This window comes from Ascaphus truei, chromosome 7, assembly GCF_040206685.1.
Source record: "Ascaphus truei isolate aAscTru1 chromosome 7, aAscTru1.hap1, whole genome shotgun sequence".
NCBI classification, from domain to species: domain Eukaryota; kingdom Metazoa; phylum Chordata; class Amphibia; order Anura; family Ascaphidae; genus Ascaphus; species Ascaphus truei.
The window spans coordinates 92,625,363-92,642,169 of NC_134489.1; the positions used below are offsets into that span (position 1 = coordinate 92,625,363).

Consider the following 16,807-nt stretch of genomic DNA (forward strand, 5'->3'; position numbering starts at 1 on the left):
TGCACGGCTCAATCTGTGTTTAATAATAATAACAGAAATACATTTCTAATAAAAAAAAGGTAGGATAATACATTTGAAACCACAGCTAATTTTGCCGAAGGATCTGAGAATTAGATATTTTTCTACAGTTGTGCTACAGATTTATATTCTTGTCCTTTCTATTCATTTGTGTCTCCATTTTATTGGTGGATTGCAGCTACAGTACGTCAGTCTATATTTTATGCACTCTTCTTAAAAGCAGCACAAATGTAATCATACAGTATCTGAGAATGCCTGAGAAAAATGTGTTAATATACAAACATTCTATATTGCAAAAATGTTAATGTGCCAAGTATACCATTAAAATTTAAGGGGCAATAACATTATAATAAAGATGAAACATGTAGTTCAAGCCAAATATGTGTAGCAATTTTCTTGGCCTGGCTTTCCTGGTGTGTAAGGCAATTTGGCATCTGTGTCTAAAATAAGTAGTTAAGTACTTACAGTACCACAGTTTACTATTATTTTTAAGAAAGGTTGGAAGTGAGGATCACGCTTACATCTAGTGATGTCTTGGTTTTGGTACACAGGAAAAGAAATATGACTTGCCTCCAACCACACAACAGGGCATAGTCTAAAAACCCTCATTAGTTTCAACACAACCGGCTGTAAACTGCAGCACAGCCACTGGTTGCAATGCATGAATGTCACTAGGGGCTTATTCAATAAGCTCCGAAGCGGCCCATCATGGAAAACTACAACGTACATAAATGGGAGCTTTCATCCTATTGCTGTGCATTCAGTCGCTCAATGAAAAAGCCCCTAAAAAGTAGTGTTTGTGGCAATACAGCAAAATCCTGGTGAATATGTATAAATATCTCAAAGTAGATGTAAAATGAAGATGTAGAAGCCCTGTAAGATAATTTAAGTATGATATCTGTAGTATCCCATAAAGCAGAGAAAGATCGAAAGATCGATGATAGATACTGAAGATAGATAGAAGCAGAACATTATCTTAGTGGTCATTCTAATTTCCGCTTAGTACCATTACACACTAACCACCGAGGGGCAGTGTCCTGTGACCCCTCTACACGTTTAGATAAAGGTGTATAGCTGCTTGTTGACATTGTAGCTATTTTGTGTGTGACTGTGCAGCAATATTCAAAAATGCAAATGTGTGTTATGAAAAGTCAATCTTCATTTTAAGATTATTCTTCAAATCAAGAGGGGAAAAAAATGAAGCTTAACTGAATAGTAAAAAATGGAATAGATTTTGTAGAAATATCTAATTTCCATCATCTTTACAAATAAAACTTAAAGTACAGACGATTAAAGAAAATTAAATCTGAAGGACTAATGCTACAAGAAATATGTATGATTTCTGTTCAACACTTTCCAAGTGCCTTTCTCATTTCTTCTCTCTCATCTTCAGAGCATCTAGGCAGCTTTTAAAAGACTGCTACTGCTCTCTACAGTTTAAAAGCATCCACTTCCTAATTACATATGGTAATTGACTTTGTTTTCCTCTATCCCAGTCATTCACAGCAAAGCTGTTCCAAAGTCTTTGGCTGCTAATAAATCCCTTTTTAGTGCGAACTGTACAGATCCTTACTGTAGCTCACTTTTATAGATTGACTCTTTTGGATTTTTGATAAATGATTCTTGGAAGGGTTTGCTATAGTATATTTGCACTTTATACTAACACATTTTCAACACCCGTAGGAAGAGACATCAGTAAAGAATGCTAGGTTTCAGTCTAGTCAGTGCTTGAACAATTTATGATCACAGACTGAAATGATCTATAACTAACAACAATTGCAAATTGTTTCATATTGAAGCATTCTAGAACACTAATCTCAGCATCAGGCTTTGCTTGTGTGAATATACTATCGCAGCTAAAAGAATATAAGTAAGACAAATCTGTATGAATATAAGAAATCACAGAACTGCCAGCCTCCATTTGGATCACCATCTACTGTACTTTAGTTAAATAGCTTTTGAAAGCTCTCCTTAGTACTGTATATGTTGCACTTAAAGCATATACAGGCATAAATATGCACTCATAATAGTCCTGAATTCCCAAAGTGAATAACAAGAAAGACCAATGAAATAGGTATTCTTCAAGGTGCTATTTAATCTTAATCAAAAACACATTTATAAAAAATAGTTTTTTTTTAAATATTTAATTTTAGAACATTAAAATTAGTTGACGTATTATGATATTATTTATTTTATTATTTTATGAGATACTTGTTATCCAAATGCAAAAATTACACTGAAATAGTTACACACTTTTATGTGCAGTATTGTTAATATATTGTCCCATCAAAATATATACCATACAATATATTGTGGTTCAAAAGAATTTGAATTTAAATTAAGAAAACGTATTGAATAATTTGCCATTGTACAAATCTAGTTAATAAATTGGTACGAGGGGAAACAGGCCTTTATTTCAGGCTAGGAAGTATTTATTTGTGACTGATCAATAATTATTTGTGACTGTAAACAAGACAATATTTTTTTCTGGGATAACATCAGATACGGGGTCGTGTTTACGAAGGAGATAATTCAATATAGTCCGAACTGGCAGTTCGGGTCATTATCAGCTGAAGTAAAAGGATGTTTTTGGGGCTGATAGCCTAAATAGCCACTTACAGATCATATTGAATTAGCCCCTAAGTGGTGCTATAAGTGAATGGGTCAGAGGGTGAAATTTGGGCCACTATATCTAGTACCAATGTTGCTACCTGTTAAAATTAACACATGAACATAGGAAGAAAAACTGCTTTGCAACAACTTCCATATTCACATGAATATACTGTAGACCAGGAGAGGCCAACTACAGCCCTCAAGGGCTACCAACAAGTCAGGTTTTAGGATATCCCTGCACCAGTTGCTCAATCAGTGCCCCAGTCAATGACTGAGCAACCTGTGCTGAAGCAGGGTTGTCCTGAAAACAGGCTTTGGCCGGGGCCCAGGGGGCTGGAATTGCCCGCCCTTGCTGTAGTCTATACATATTGCGTTACATTTACTATGGGTTGTGTTTCCAACATCACTTTATTTCTTGACTTAGTGATAAGCTATTATAACGGTGCATTGCAAAAACACATAAAACAATGCAACTATTTTAATAAGGTATAAAAACACTATCACAAATGTGTTATTGTGGATATGACTGCTACTTAAAAAAGTAAGCATGAAGCAGTTTTTGGCAGTTAATGTTCCTGGAGAACGCCACGGTGATATAATGAACACTTTTTTCTCTACTCAAGGGCTTGAGTGTTAAAAATGCATTTCCTAGACATCTGCTTTGTATGCTGTGAGTTGATTGACTCGTTTTGCAGGGGAGGGGTGTTTGTTGTGGCCTCAGGGGTCTTAAAATGACTACCAACTAATTATTTGGCCACTTTTTAGTGATTTGTTTGTGGGAATTAAGTCACACATAGGAGGGAGGGACTGACTTATTTAATGGAAAACACCACACTTTGGAATATTAACGTGAGTTTATCCGCATGCCAGGAGATACCTGAAAATAAAGCTTGTTTTTCTGTTCTTAGTCCTGAGTATGTATGTATATATATATATATGCTATGTACCTATGTACAGGTACAGCTATGTACCTGGATGGAGCTATATAAATAAATAAATATATATATATATATATATATATATATATATATTTATTTATATAGCTCCATCCAGGTACATAGCACTTTACAATACATGTGACATAATATTATAACACAATGGGAATAAGCACCTCAGACAAGACAATAGGAAAAGGTGTCCCTGCACCAAAGAGCTTACAATCTAAGTCGTAACTAGAGAGAACTTACAGAGATAGTAGGAGGGTGTTTTGGAAAGTGCGACTGCAAGGGGCCATGGTCAATGCATATGAGATGTATAGTATCAGCCAGTGGGGCTACCCATATGCTTCATTAAAGAGGTGTGTTTTAAGAAAGGTCCTAAAGGCGGATAGGGAGGGTGCCAGTCAGATATTGAGGAGAAAGACATTCCAGAGGTGTGGGGCAGTGAGTAGGAAAGGTTATTATGTATAGCTGGTCTATGTGCTGATGTTCCTTTCATCAATATTACATTCGGATATAGTTTCTAGTTAGTGATTGTTCTGCTTATTTAAAAAAAATGTGTATTCTTTTTTGTTGATATGGTTAATATCATCCACTGAATTGAAGCAAAAGGATGGATTTTATCATCTCTTACATTAGTAAGTGTTCAAACTCTTCCTATTAGTTTAAAGATGTCTTTCTTCCAATTAAATGTTAATGAGATGTTAAATCAAGGTTCTCTCTGCATGTTTTCTGTGGTTTTCCAGTTGGATGTCAAATATCCTATTATACAAATTAAAAGGGTAGTGGACACCCCTGATAAGTTGGCCAACATTTTTTCTCTTTCAATTAATACCACCACAGCTTAACTGGCACTAGTATAAATACCTATGGTGCTATAAACTATGTTACTGAGCAAATAACTGCTGTTGAATTCCTGGTCACAGTTACCAGAGGCGATACAATCTTTCACTTTCAGAAGCACTTGAAAATGCAATGAATGTATGGCAAGTGAGAGCAAAAATCTGCCAATCCTTCAAAATGTGTTTATAAAGGCAGGATTGCTTACACAATTTGATTATACTTTATTATTCCCCCTTTTCTAATGGAAGAGTGAGATGCTAAATCTTAAACATTGTAACGGAAATCACTATTCAACTATTTTAAGTATGTTTCATATCTTATAGTACAATACATCATAAAGTACAATTGCCGTTAAGTGTAGCTGTTTACCAGCTGTTTATTTCTGCCTTGTTTACAATTAATGGGGGTTTTTTGTACTGTAAATTGCATTTTACTGCTGCTGCAAAAAATAATTTTGAATTTTAAACAGTAAATTATTATTTTACCTTTTAAGATTTTTTTTTTTTACATTTGTTTTAATTAATAATCAAATGGACACTTGTATAAACAGTCAACAGAACTGCATCCCCCAGTGTGATAACTCGCCATTTGAAATTGGACTTAGTTTAAAATCTGATTTTTATACATAGTGTATATGAAATTGTATTATTTTTGAACTTGAACGTTTTCCTTAAGCCAATTTAATGTAATTCTCGTGTTTAGTGACATCTAATACTATTACATTCTAATAATGTTACAATTGCATATACATTTCTATTGGGAAATAAATGTTGGGTTTCCGTTTTAGATCACAAGTTATATCAGTTTCCAAAATTGAGATACTTACAGTAGCATTAGAAGTAGAATGTCCAGCATGCTAGAATTGCCTATAACTGCCAGAGATTGAATATCTGACTATATATGACAACATTGTATTACTCATCCCCAACATTAGTGTTAACACCTTGTGATCATATTGGAATTTTTATTATGCATCAACATTTTAGTGCTAAAAAGTATTAGAAATCCTCATAAAATGTCAGTTGCATGTCTGAAGGTTGCTTTGTAACTTCATACACACGACATATAATTAATCGTTTGAAATACATTTTAAGGCATTGCGTCATGTTGATCGATACCATTTCCATAAAAACAGGTATACCTTGGCGGACGATTTTGAGGCACTTTTTGGGGGGCACACCAAGTCATTCTCCGTTAGCACATGACATATAGCTGTACACCAAGCGCTGTGCATTTCTGTGAAATGATTCTCAAGTTGCTCACACAAGCACAATTTAAAATTAGATTTTCGTGCACTAATTTAGCACCAAAAAGGCAGTTTGTGACGCTTAGTACATAGGCCATATTATGTAAAACCATTAATATAAGAAGAGATAAAAATCCAGTTACTTGTTAAATTATATCACTTGATATCCTAGAAATAATACTTATTATGAAAATATATCTGACTTTTGTTTCAAGTATGTTAAATAAATACATATGTAGCAGAGTCCCCTTCCTTACCTCCGGTGAGGGGGAACTGCTGCAATGTTCGTCGGACCTCCATGCAGATCGGGAGTGCGGGGGCGGCCATGTTGGGTGTTGCTCATGCACAGACGGAGAGGTGCGCATGCGCAGAGAGAGAAGTGCATCGGTCATCTTAGATGGCTCCGCAAGACAACACGGGACTATAAGTCCCAGAACCCTCTGAGAGGGAAACACCACATGGGAAGTCCCAGCCAATAGGGCTCAAGCTAGAGCAGAGTAACAGATTATCCTTGGAGTAAAGGGAACACATGCTTCAGTCGGACGGTGGGTGGCAAGAGAGTAGGTAGTGTCCAGGGAGCAGTGCCCCTGGACTAGGCCTAGTTTTGCCCCGTAGGCCCCTCTGAGCCCTGAGTCACTCCAGTGAAGTGTTTCAGGGAAGGCTACAGATAGGGACGCTTCCCTTTTAGTATCAGAGCAGTTTTGTTGCAACGGTGTCCGGACAGCCTCAGGCCACAGGCCCACATTAGGTGAGACACCAGGACTCATAAGGAGAGAGGGGATTGGTGTCGGAGGCCCCGTGGCCTGGGACCTGACCGACCCATTGATCCATCGGCGGTACCTGGGTACAGGAGTGTCCAGAAAGATATATAAGTGCACCAACATTTCAAACTGGGGTAGCGCTACCTCACACTTTGGGTGTGACTGTTCTAAGGACACCAGGTATTTAGGTGCTTAGGGCACCCTCAGTACTTTGTTGGGTATTGTGTTTGGGTATTGCATTGTGATATTGTATTGTGGGTGTGTTATTGTTATAGTGTGGATAGTAAAGAAGTTATAATATATCCAGTTGTATAGTGGTTAGTGAGTCCTATGTAGGACCATCCCACACAGCTGGGATCCCTCATAGGTGGATGCGCTGCACCTGCACCGAACAGAGAGAGAGAGATTAACCCCAGGCTCCCAGAGGCGGAGGCTTAGGCATCCTGCGCGCCAACAGGTACAGCAGCATGCATAGTTCCCTTAGTCATAGGGAAAGGGGGCTACACATACTAATTGTTAAAGGTTACATTTGCTGTTCCTTTGCACAAAAAGCCATCATAGTCCTCCCCTGTCATGAAAGTTTTGAAAAGTTTGATTGTTTGCTTTGGAGAGAGGCTGCATCCAGAGCTCTATCAGCAGAGAGTACTAGCCATCTATAGAAGCTATATGAAGAACAATACATTAAAGTAGGGGTGTGCAAACTTTTTTCTTTCTGCCCCCTTCCTGCTCCACACTTTACTTGACCCCCCACTTCCCCCTTACCTTTTTTCCGGCATCGTCGGCGTCATTTTAAGTCACAACGTCATGTGATGTCACGTTGCTATGGCAACGTGTTGCCATTTGACCCCACAGCATCATTTGACGACGCGTTGTCTTGGCGATGCGTCGCCAGAAGCCTCCTGAGACAAGGTAAGAGGCATACAGAGGCCTCGTTCACTCCCCCAGCATGTCATTTAAATGTTGTGGGGAAGAGTGTGGGGCCTCTGTAAGCAACGCCCCTTTCCCCCAGTTTGTGCACCCCTGCACTAGAGCAGTGGTGCTCAACTCCAGTCCTCAAGCCCCCCCCAACAGGTCAGGATTTCAGGATATCCCAACTTGGTCTGTGTGCAGCCAATCCGGGTGCAAACCTTGTGCCCTGTTTTATATACCCCTGCCTAAGGCCGCGTTTATAGTGCCGGCGACGGCGACGTGACAGATGATGTCAGCCATAGCCACTGGCGAAAGTTACATTTTAATTTTAAGCAACATCGCTGGCGACAAGGCCAGTGACATCACCAAGGAGGAGGGCAGCACTCTGTGATTGGTTTAGAGACAGTCACATGTGGCGACTGTCTCTAAAAAAATCAAATTTCACTGGCTTCAAATTTTTGATCGCTCCGTCACCGTCGCGCTTACTATAAGCGCATGCAAGGGATTCAATTGATTTTTTTTGAGTGATGTCGCCAGGCACAATAGGCGCAGCCTAACTCTACAGTCTATTGGGTAGGGTCTGCTTCATCAGTTCCACTGGAGTCTGCAGTGGATGTAAGCGCTTGCACCAAGACAGGAATGAATCCTGGGGCATCCAAAAGCCTGTCCTGTTATCCCCACAACATCGCAGACTCTCAGATCTCCTGCAGCCAAGGAGGTACAATGCACCAACCCACACCAGTCAATCTCACTGCAGAACAGGAACAATCTGTCTCTCCTCCAGATAAAGACGGAGTGCCCACTTCTGGAACTGTACCTTTCACCTGGTACAGATTGAATTCCAGTGTCAAAGGTATGAGAAGCCCTACTCAATGCTCTGAATGAAGCAAAATTTACACAGGTTGAATGTAATAAACAATCACTCACTTTCTAAATTGCATGTAATATCCATCATGTTTATTTGCCTGTTTTCTTTCATTTTGCAGTAATTGTTTTATATATTGCATGTCACTAGTTCCAAAACTTCATCTCAATTAGAAATATCAATAACAAGAACAATGGTAAGATCTAAATCCTGTCGTGGAGAAGGAGTGGCTCAGTGCGTAAAAGAAAGTGACAGGCATTGAGCTTGAAGCAGGGGACCATGGTTCAATTCCCAGTGTTGGCTCCTTGAGACCTTGAGCAAGTCACCTTATCTCCCTGTGCCTCAGGCACCAAAAACATAGATTTGAAGCTAAAACAGGGCAGGGACTTGTGCCTGCAAAATTTCTTTATAAACTGCTATGTAAAACTAGCTGCGCTATACAAGAACATGCTGTTGTTATTATTTCAGGAAGGGCTTGTTTCATGTCTTTCTGTGCAACGGTTTCATTTTAGAAGTGAGGGTGTTCTCATTATTTATTATATAAAAGAAGAGAAAAATGCCTAATGGTCACATAAATGGTGCAGAACTAAAAAAAAATAAGTTGTATATACTGGCTTTCCTGCTACTGAAAATAATATTTAATAGTTTCATATTTATTACAGGGTGAACCACGGCCCAAGTACGGCCTGATCATAGCCAAGTGCTGCGCAGGGGGGAATGTCCCATCAGAATTAGCACAGCGGGGGTCCCTGCTTCTGAATGTGACTCTCGGTGCATGAATCCCACTGGGCTGCACCAGTCTGGAAGAGCTGCCAGTGAGAGCAGACAAAATCTGTCCCTCTCCCTGCACAGCTCTTACAGGCGATCACGTTGTTTCTTATTTTATTTTTAGCACATAGGATTGAAGCAGGCGGTCTCCGGAGCTGAACGGCATTTCTTTCAGGTCCAGAGACCCCCTGCTTCCTGAGGTACAGGCCCCGTTAAGTCATGGGGGACATTTAAACTTGCCGGAGATATCTGGACCTGATACGGAGGTCTGTACCCCGAAAAGCAGGGGGTCCCCAGACCTGAAAGTAATGCGGTTCAGCTCCGGAAACTCCCTGCTTCAATCCTTTCTAATAGAAATAAAATCAGCGCAATCGCCTGTAAAAGCTCTGAAGGGAGAGGGACCGCTTCTGTCTGCTCTCACTGGGCATTTCTTCCAGGCTGGTGCTTCCCAGTAGGATTAACGCAGCGGGAGTCCCATTCAGAAGCAGAGACTCCTGCTGTGTTAAGCCTGATGAGAAATTAGTGTACTAGGCTTTTGGGTAAACTACGGTTGGGCCTCGGTCAGCCTCCAGTTTCCTTGAGGATAAAATGTTAATGAATCCTGCTTCATCTGTATATTGACACTGATTGAGAAAATATTAAATACTTTGCCTTTTAAAGCTGCAGTTTAAGCAATATCCTACATATGTTTTTATTTTAATAAATCAGTTCTGTACTATGAGAAAATACTTGTAGCATTAAAAAAATGTAAGACATTTTTAATGTATTCTAATGTAGCAAGCATTTTAGTTTCTATAGCCACCATTTACAAAGTCACACCCCCTGCCTCTTCTGAAACAGGCTTTGGCTCTTGAGCCCTGCCCTTTCTCTAGCAGTGCACCAATTGTATCTAGTGCCTGCCTGGTCACATGATCTTACACACAGAACTTTGCATCCTGGGTACTCTTGCGCAGACCTAACAGTGAATTAAATAACCCCCGAGTCGGCGATCGATTACAGGAGAACGGATAGATGGGCAGCTTAGGTAATCACTTGTCAGTGTGCAGATTGTATTGATGCACATAGTGAATGGGATTTTTTTTTAAAACAGCAGCTTGAACTGCAGCTTTAAAGCTTCCAGAATCAAAAGATTTTCATGTGCCAACATTGTTTTATGTGTAAAGTTTCTTAAAGTCTTGTTGAAGTAGCCAGGGTTATAAACGTTTTTATTTCAGAACCAGAATATGCTCAACTGGGTCAAGAAAAATTAAATGCTCATTGGGTCAAACGAAAATGTGTTAAATCATTTTCCACTCATATTTATTCTATTATGATACTTCATTATTTCATAATCTTACTAAAATACTGAGTACACAAGATGCTGCTCAAAGACTTTACATTTACAGCAAATGAATCAATTATGAGCGTAACAATGAATAGCCTTTTCTAGGTATTATTAGCTTCCCAACACTCATTACAGTCAATCATTTGCAAAAGCAGGTTTCCGTACAGATTGCTAATATTCATATACATTTTGTATTAATAAATCTTTAACTCATGCCACCTGGTAAACACAAAAATCTTTGTGCAAACGTAGATATTTTCTCCCCAATTATGAGCCTTACAAATGCATTCAAAATTTGTTTCATGTCTTCTTGCACTAATTAGAACACCTGCTAACTTTCAGCCGGCGCAAACATATTTGCATTAGATCCAGGTTTCAACATGTCATTTGTCACTTTCTGATAGACAGAAATGTAAGGAGAATTACACTTTAAAGTTTATTAGCAGCTCAAATACATTCGTTTTAGGAGATTCAGCCCTCTATAACCAACCTTCTGGGATTTGTAAAGCATAGTAGTGGAAATTAATATTTTTTTCTAAGATTAAAACAGACTTCAGATAAACAGTAACACAAAGGATTATTTCTCATGCCATGATGTACAGTACTGCATGCCTACCTTTTTAATAGTATATTTGGGTTGATGCATTAATTTTGCATGGGGTGTTCTTAAGGTCAGAGGTTAATATTTAGATATTACTGAGAAGCCAGGGTAACTTTAACATTGTGCTTCACTCTCAGGAATACAATTCCCAAGCTCTATTAGAAGAGGGAAGAGGGGTACGACAACCTTATACCTGGCACTATAACATAGCAAGACCAAACACAATGTCCAGCGATACTTATACAACAGTGTGAGGCGTAAAAACAATTTCACCACGAATCAGCTACTGAATATCCCATCTGGAAAACCCCAAAGTACGTAATGTCTATGACCTTTACTTGTGTTATACAGAAGTATGGTGTACTGATCAAACTGCATACAACATCTGTGCATTAGTCATCATCTCTCTATTATCTTCAGCACATGACACAGAGGAAAAGTTATATTTGGCTTAAATTCATTTGGAATCGGAACATTTCACAAATACATTAAGGTACGCAAAGACTTCCATTGGCAAATATTTTCTATCTAGCAACTAAAAATATTGAATTTGTAATCTATTTATTTTCGTTACATTTAAATACACAATATTATACGTACAAGTCAAGAGATGATTGCATATATTCAAACAAAACAGTATGTGGTATGGAATAGAAACACTAAGCAAAACCTGCTACTCAACAGTAATATTTTGGATGGCTTCTTTTGGCTCCCACTAGAAATAATATATTTACAGCAAATGAGTAATGTGCTAAAAAAAATGAAAACGTTAGAACATTAAAAGTAGGGTTATCAGCAGCAGAAGAGTGTATTCTTGAAGGATGAGAAATAAGGAGCGTGCTTCAGAAGAATTGTGATGCACAAAGGAATGTGTACTGTACATGCTTCTGAGAAACAAGTTCATTGTCAAAATGCAAAACCCTGCACTGTATTTATTATCCTAATGCATTGGTGCTCAACTCCAGTCCTCAAGGGCCACAACAGGTTAGGTTTTAAGGATATCCCTGCTTCAGCACAGATGACCCAATCAGTGGCTCAGTCAGAATGACATGATGTTTCTGAAACTTACAGTCACCATGTTTCTAAAGTATAAATGTAATGACATTGTAATGTGTAATGAAAAACGTTCAGCCAAATTTAAGGTACTGTAAAATGAGTAAATAATGCTCTTTTTGTGACGGTGTCATGCTGGATATGTATATTATTTTTATACTTCCATGTTTTTATCTTAATAACTTCTTTCTAGTTAGCTGTGTTGAGACTGAACTCTTCTTATAATGGTATTAATGTTGTCTTTGTTTTAATACATATTTTGTGAAAATGTACTAAGGCTTAATAAAAAGTATTACAACCTCCATAATGTAAGTTTGTTGAATTCCCCAGTTAAGAAGTGAAAGCCAATTGTATACTTTGTGGCAATAACCTTTATTGACAAAAAAAACAACAACAATATTATTTGTTTGACTCTGGCATAACCATATTTTCATTTTAATGTAAAACTCATTTAATATTGGTTAAGAAATGGCAGAATAGAAGGAAACAATATGATCACCTTTATGTCTGTCTTTTATCTAGCCAAACAAAGCTATTTGCTGTGCATGCTGTTGTTTCAATTTAATATATTCTTAGTTAGCCGGGCAGACACTTTTAACTAGTTTTACAGATAACAAAAAAACATGGTTTTACAGGTAACAAAGTAGGTTATGCACTGAACTAACAAGATTACTCCCTTTGTGATCAATTAACAGCATTATTTCTAAGTAAATCTGTTTAAAAGGGAATTTAACTGCTTTAGTGTTCAGAATAATACTGTAATGTTGTTGGGGGGCAAGAAAAATTATTCTCATATAATAGACCATTGTTGTATAAAAGCTTGTTTTATGAAAATAAAGGTGATATTTGTTTTTATAATCTTTACACTGTACAACATGTTACTTGCAGTAATTGTTGCTTTTTGGAATACAGCCTATACAATTCTAGCCATGTAATTCAGACAGCAAATATGATGATACGTCCTTTTCATCGAGGTCTCCAGGTGTTTCTCATATATGACAAAATAACTAATTTGTTTCTGTTTTCTGCAAGAAAGCTAAATTATATTTTACTGTTTTTATTCCTACTCTTCCGTGAGCTCGCAATAAAACTGCACATGTGAACACTTTTAGCAATTGGAAAACATACATGTATGTTGTAAAAGCATCAGCATTGGTGCAAAATGTGCAGCTCTATGCATTCGAGTGCAAAGTTTGGAAGCACTGTCGTCCTGATGAAATCCACTCATTCTTTGCTTTTCTAAATTCAAGTTCGTTTATTAGTCCACTAATATGTAGTGTGATTTTTCCCAGCATTACTCTGTACAACATTAACTGCATGCTTTCTTCCCAGGCTGACTAAAGCCCCCTTCATTATTACTAGTGGTAGCTTTATTTTAGGAAATGACAGGCAGGAAAAAATAATGATCAGTGATAAGTTGCCAAAAAGATTTAAAAAACACTGAGGTGTTACCTACCAAAAGTTCTCCTTCTGTCTGTGATACAGCACAGATTGCAATCGTGACAGTAAATCTGGTGCTATTGTTAATACCATGGCACTTTGGTTTTTGGCTTGCTTTAGTCCAATCTGTGACATGCTTGTGAATATCTTTCTTCTGCACTGTCTGTACGGCATATGGATCCCTGGGATACAACATCAGACCTATTCACATAACAAGTGTTCAAAGCACCTTATCATTTGAAAAAGCCAATTACTCAAAAACACAAATGTTAAATGTTTCACATTTAATGATCATCTGATCTGCAAAACAAATACCCTTTTTCATCATCTAGAAAGTTTACTTTTGACTCCAATGCTTGTTGCCAAAGGATTCTGGTGATACATAATATGAAGGGGAAATGTATGAGCTGAATATACATGAGGAAGTTGTGCTCATACTATTTTCTTTTATTGAAATCTGGATGATTGTAAATGTCGAGTCCGTGCACGTAAGCAATTTTACAAAAAAAAAAAAAAAAGCATGCAGCAAAAGATTAAAAAAATAGTTCATTAATCTCTACTGCATAGTACAGTAAGCTGCCGATAGCCTTAACTGCTGATAGTTTCATTGCAAAATATATTTTTTTAAAGTATCATTTATATCACCAAAATAAGCAAAATTCGTATTAACCCACGCATACTTCATTTAGAAATATCAAATATAATATATAATGTAATCGACTCCAAGTCAAGACAATTTTGTGAATTAAATTTAAAAAGCTCTTAGTTTTAATAAAGTAAAAATAAATGAATTTCAAGACCCCTAGAGGGATAAACAATACATTGCAAGTGTGTTACAGTAGTTGTTTTTCCACTGTAAACTGAGGGGCGATAAGTTGATATTTCTGACTTTACCTTCTGTTTACAGAGCATTAAGGTCCATGTTATGAGTTCTGACTCACTTGCACATAATCTGTGTTAATGGCCTTTCATATCATTGCCTGCTCTGTCTGCTTCTTAAGGCCACTGCCATGGATGATTAAGTAAAAATATAATTTAAGGCATCTGGTCTAAGAACTCTAAACATTTGTACAGTGTTTTGAAAGTTATGATAAAATATATAAAATGGGAACTATGAACATTTTTGTATATCTATATAACAGCTGTGTTTAGGTAGACCTTCAATGGTAAAAGATGGCCACGTCTTTAAAAGCCGTTAAAGTAAAACATGATTTATTTTAACTGCTAGAAAATGCTGCAACACAATCTAATAACGAGTATGACTACACACTCCATATTCTCTAATACCAATTAATATATTATTGGAATTATAATAATCAGACACGTTGCCTCTACCTTCCACCGACTAAGGTATCACTTATATTATCACATTAAAAGAAAATGCGAACAACGATATTGAAGACAAAGTAATTAAAATAGATGTAATGGTGTTTCCCCCACCCTCTGGGAGATTCTGTCATTACATGGTGTATAGTGCTGGCTACCTGTTGGCTCACAGGATGCTGAGTGGTCCGCTGATGGTATTGGGGACTTCTGGAGAGGCTTCTGGGGTACATCACTGGTCTCTATCTCTGACAGTACAGCGCCTCCATCTGCTGCAGTCTCCAGATGTATGAAGGCAACTCCTGCAGAAGAACTGCTGCACTCCCCCCAGAAAGATTGGACAGTAGGCAGGAGTATGAATAACTGGAACCGGTTTATTCCTCTGCTTCAGCACAGTATAAAACAGGCTTCTGCCCAATACAGCTCCCACGGGTCTTCAACATCTGGATGGTCCCTGGACCTACACTCCAGGAAAAGGGCTCTTGAAGCAGTCCTTACTGTTCCCTGGTTTTCTAATAGAACCAGGGGAATGGTATCACTAACTCTCCCCCAAGGGGAGAGGACCGTAGGTGCCAATGCAAGATACACCCTGTGTGATTACCTGTCTCTCTCAAAGGTAGAGACAACTGATTACATTTAGTAGTGCAGCCTCTTAGTACAAGGGATGAAGGTACAAGATACCCAGGATTGGGAAGAACACGGGCCTAGTCCCACCTCCTCCTCTGTCACTCAAGGGAGCTGCTCATGTGAGGAAAACCCAGGATTGGTCCTGTCACTGCCTGCACTGTTACCAGGGCTTACATGACAGCAAGGGCAGACTGGTAGCCAAAACCAGGCATGGCTACATAGATATAAGTGCTGTTGCGTTTGCTCTGTTTATTCAGAATTAATCTTCGGAGTGATACTGTAGGCCACTGAAGTGTTAGCTTATCTTTATCAGCAAGTAAAAATACCACTTGTGAACACATTCACATGTCTCAGACAGGTCTGCAACCTGCGTTTCCTCATTATTTCTTAACATACAGTGTTTCCTCTGCAGCCAGGGATTCTGGGAAATGCCATGCAAATGCACACAAAGTGTTACCTTTGCTTCTTATCCATTTTAACATGGAGAACACCTATATGCTTATGAATTCCTAACATTCTGTAACTGTTCTACAGGCCCCCACCCAATCTCACATTGGCCCCTGTGGTCTACTGGCCCCATTACATGTCTGTGTGGTGTGTGGTGCACCTGCTGGCAACAGGACTCCTGAGTCTCCCTCTGGTTGGTATGGGGAATATCACCATGACAGACGTCTGAGGTATTGTGCTTAGAGTCCTACTCACATTCGGTTACAGCGCCTCCACCCCATCAGGATCTCTGCAGCAGCAGGGGAAGTATCTGATGAGGAACTCCTCTCAGGTGCATCCTTCTGTGGAATAACTTCACTCTCACACAGAAGGGATCTTTTGAACCAGGGCATCTTTAATGTCATCTCCATAGGCAGACTGCCCCTCATCGCGGTCATGCTTAGTCGCTCATCTTGTTGAGGTACCCCCCTTCAGAAGGTTCCTCCTCTCTTAATAGAGTTGGTCCACCTCTTCCCGAAGGGAGATCACCATCTGTGCCAGGTCCCTGGTCACAGTGTGTAGTTAGCTTGCACTTGACTCTGACAGCCTTGAACTGTTGCAGACACTCTGGTAGACTACTTCAAAACTGGAACATAACCTCCTACAGAACTCCTCACTTTTGGCAGTTCTGTGTCTTATATAGACTCCAGAAAGACAGACACACCTTTGTGTCACTAACAGTGGACACAAAGCATGTTGTCACTTCCTTTGTTACATATGACACCTCACCAGGGTTTGAGGGCAAACCTCCATGTTTGTTGCTGGCAACCCTGCATACTTACCAGGCTTACTGCCAGCATGAGAAAGAGATGTACACCATTTTTACACAGGGCTATAATTCTATAAGATACAGTGGGTAAAAAAATTGACTAAAACCCTCCTCCGTACAACAAATAAAAAGATCACTTGTGAACACTTTCAAATGTTTCACACAGGTCTGAAACCCTGATTTTCCCCATTGCCTCTTAGCATGCAGTGCTTCCCATGCAGCC

General features: G+C 38.7%; 1 protein-coding gene across 2 annotated transcripts in view; it reads right to left on the reverse strand.

Moving 5' to 3' along the window:
• ARHGAP15 (Rho GTPase activating protein 15) overlaps nt 1-16,807 on the reverse strand; it is a 491,379-nt gene that overhangs the window by 268,195 nt on the left and 206,377 nt on the right. The gene's annotated exons all lie outside the window — the stretch shown is intronic.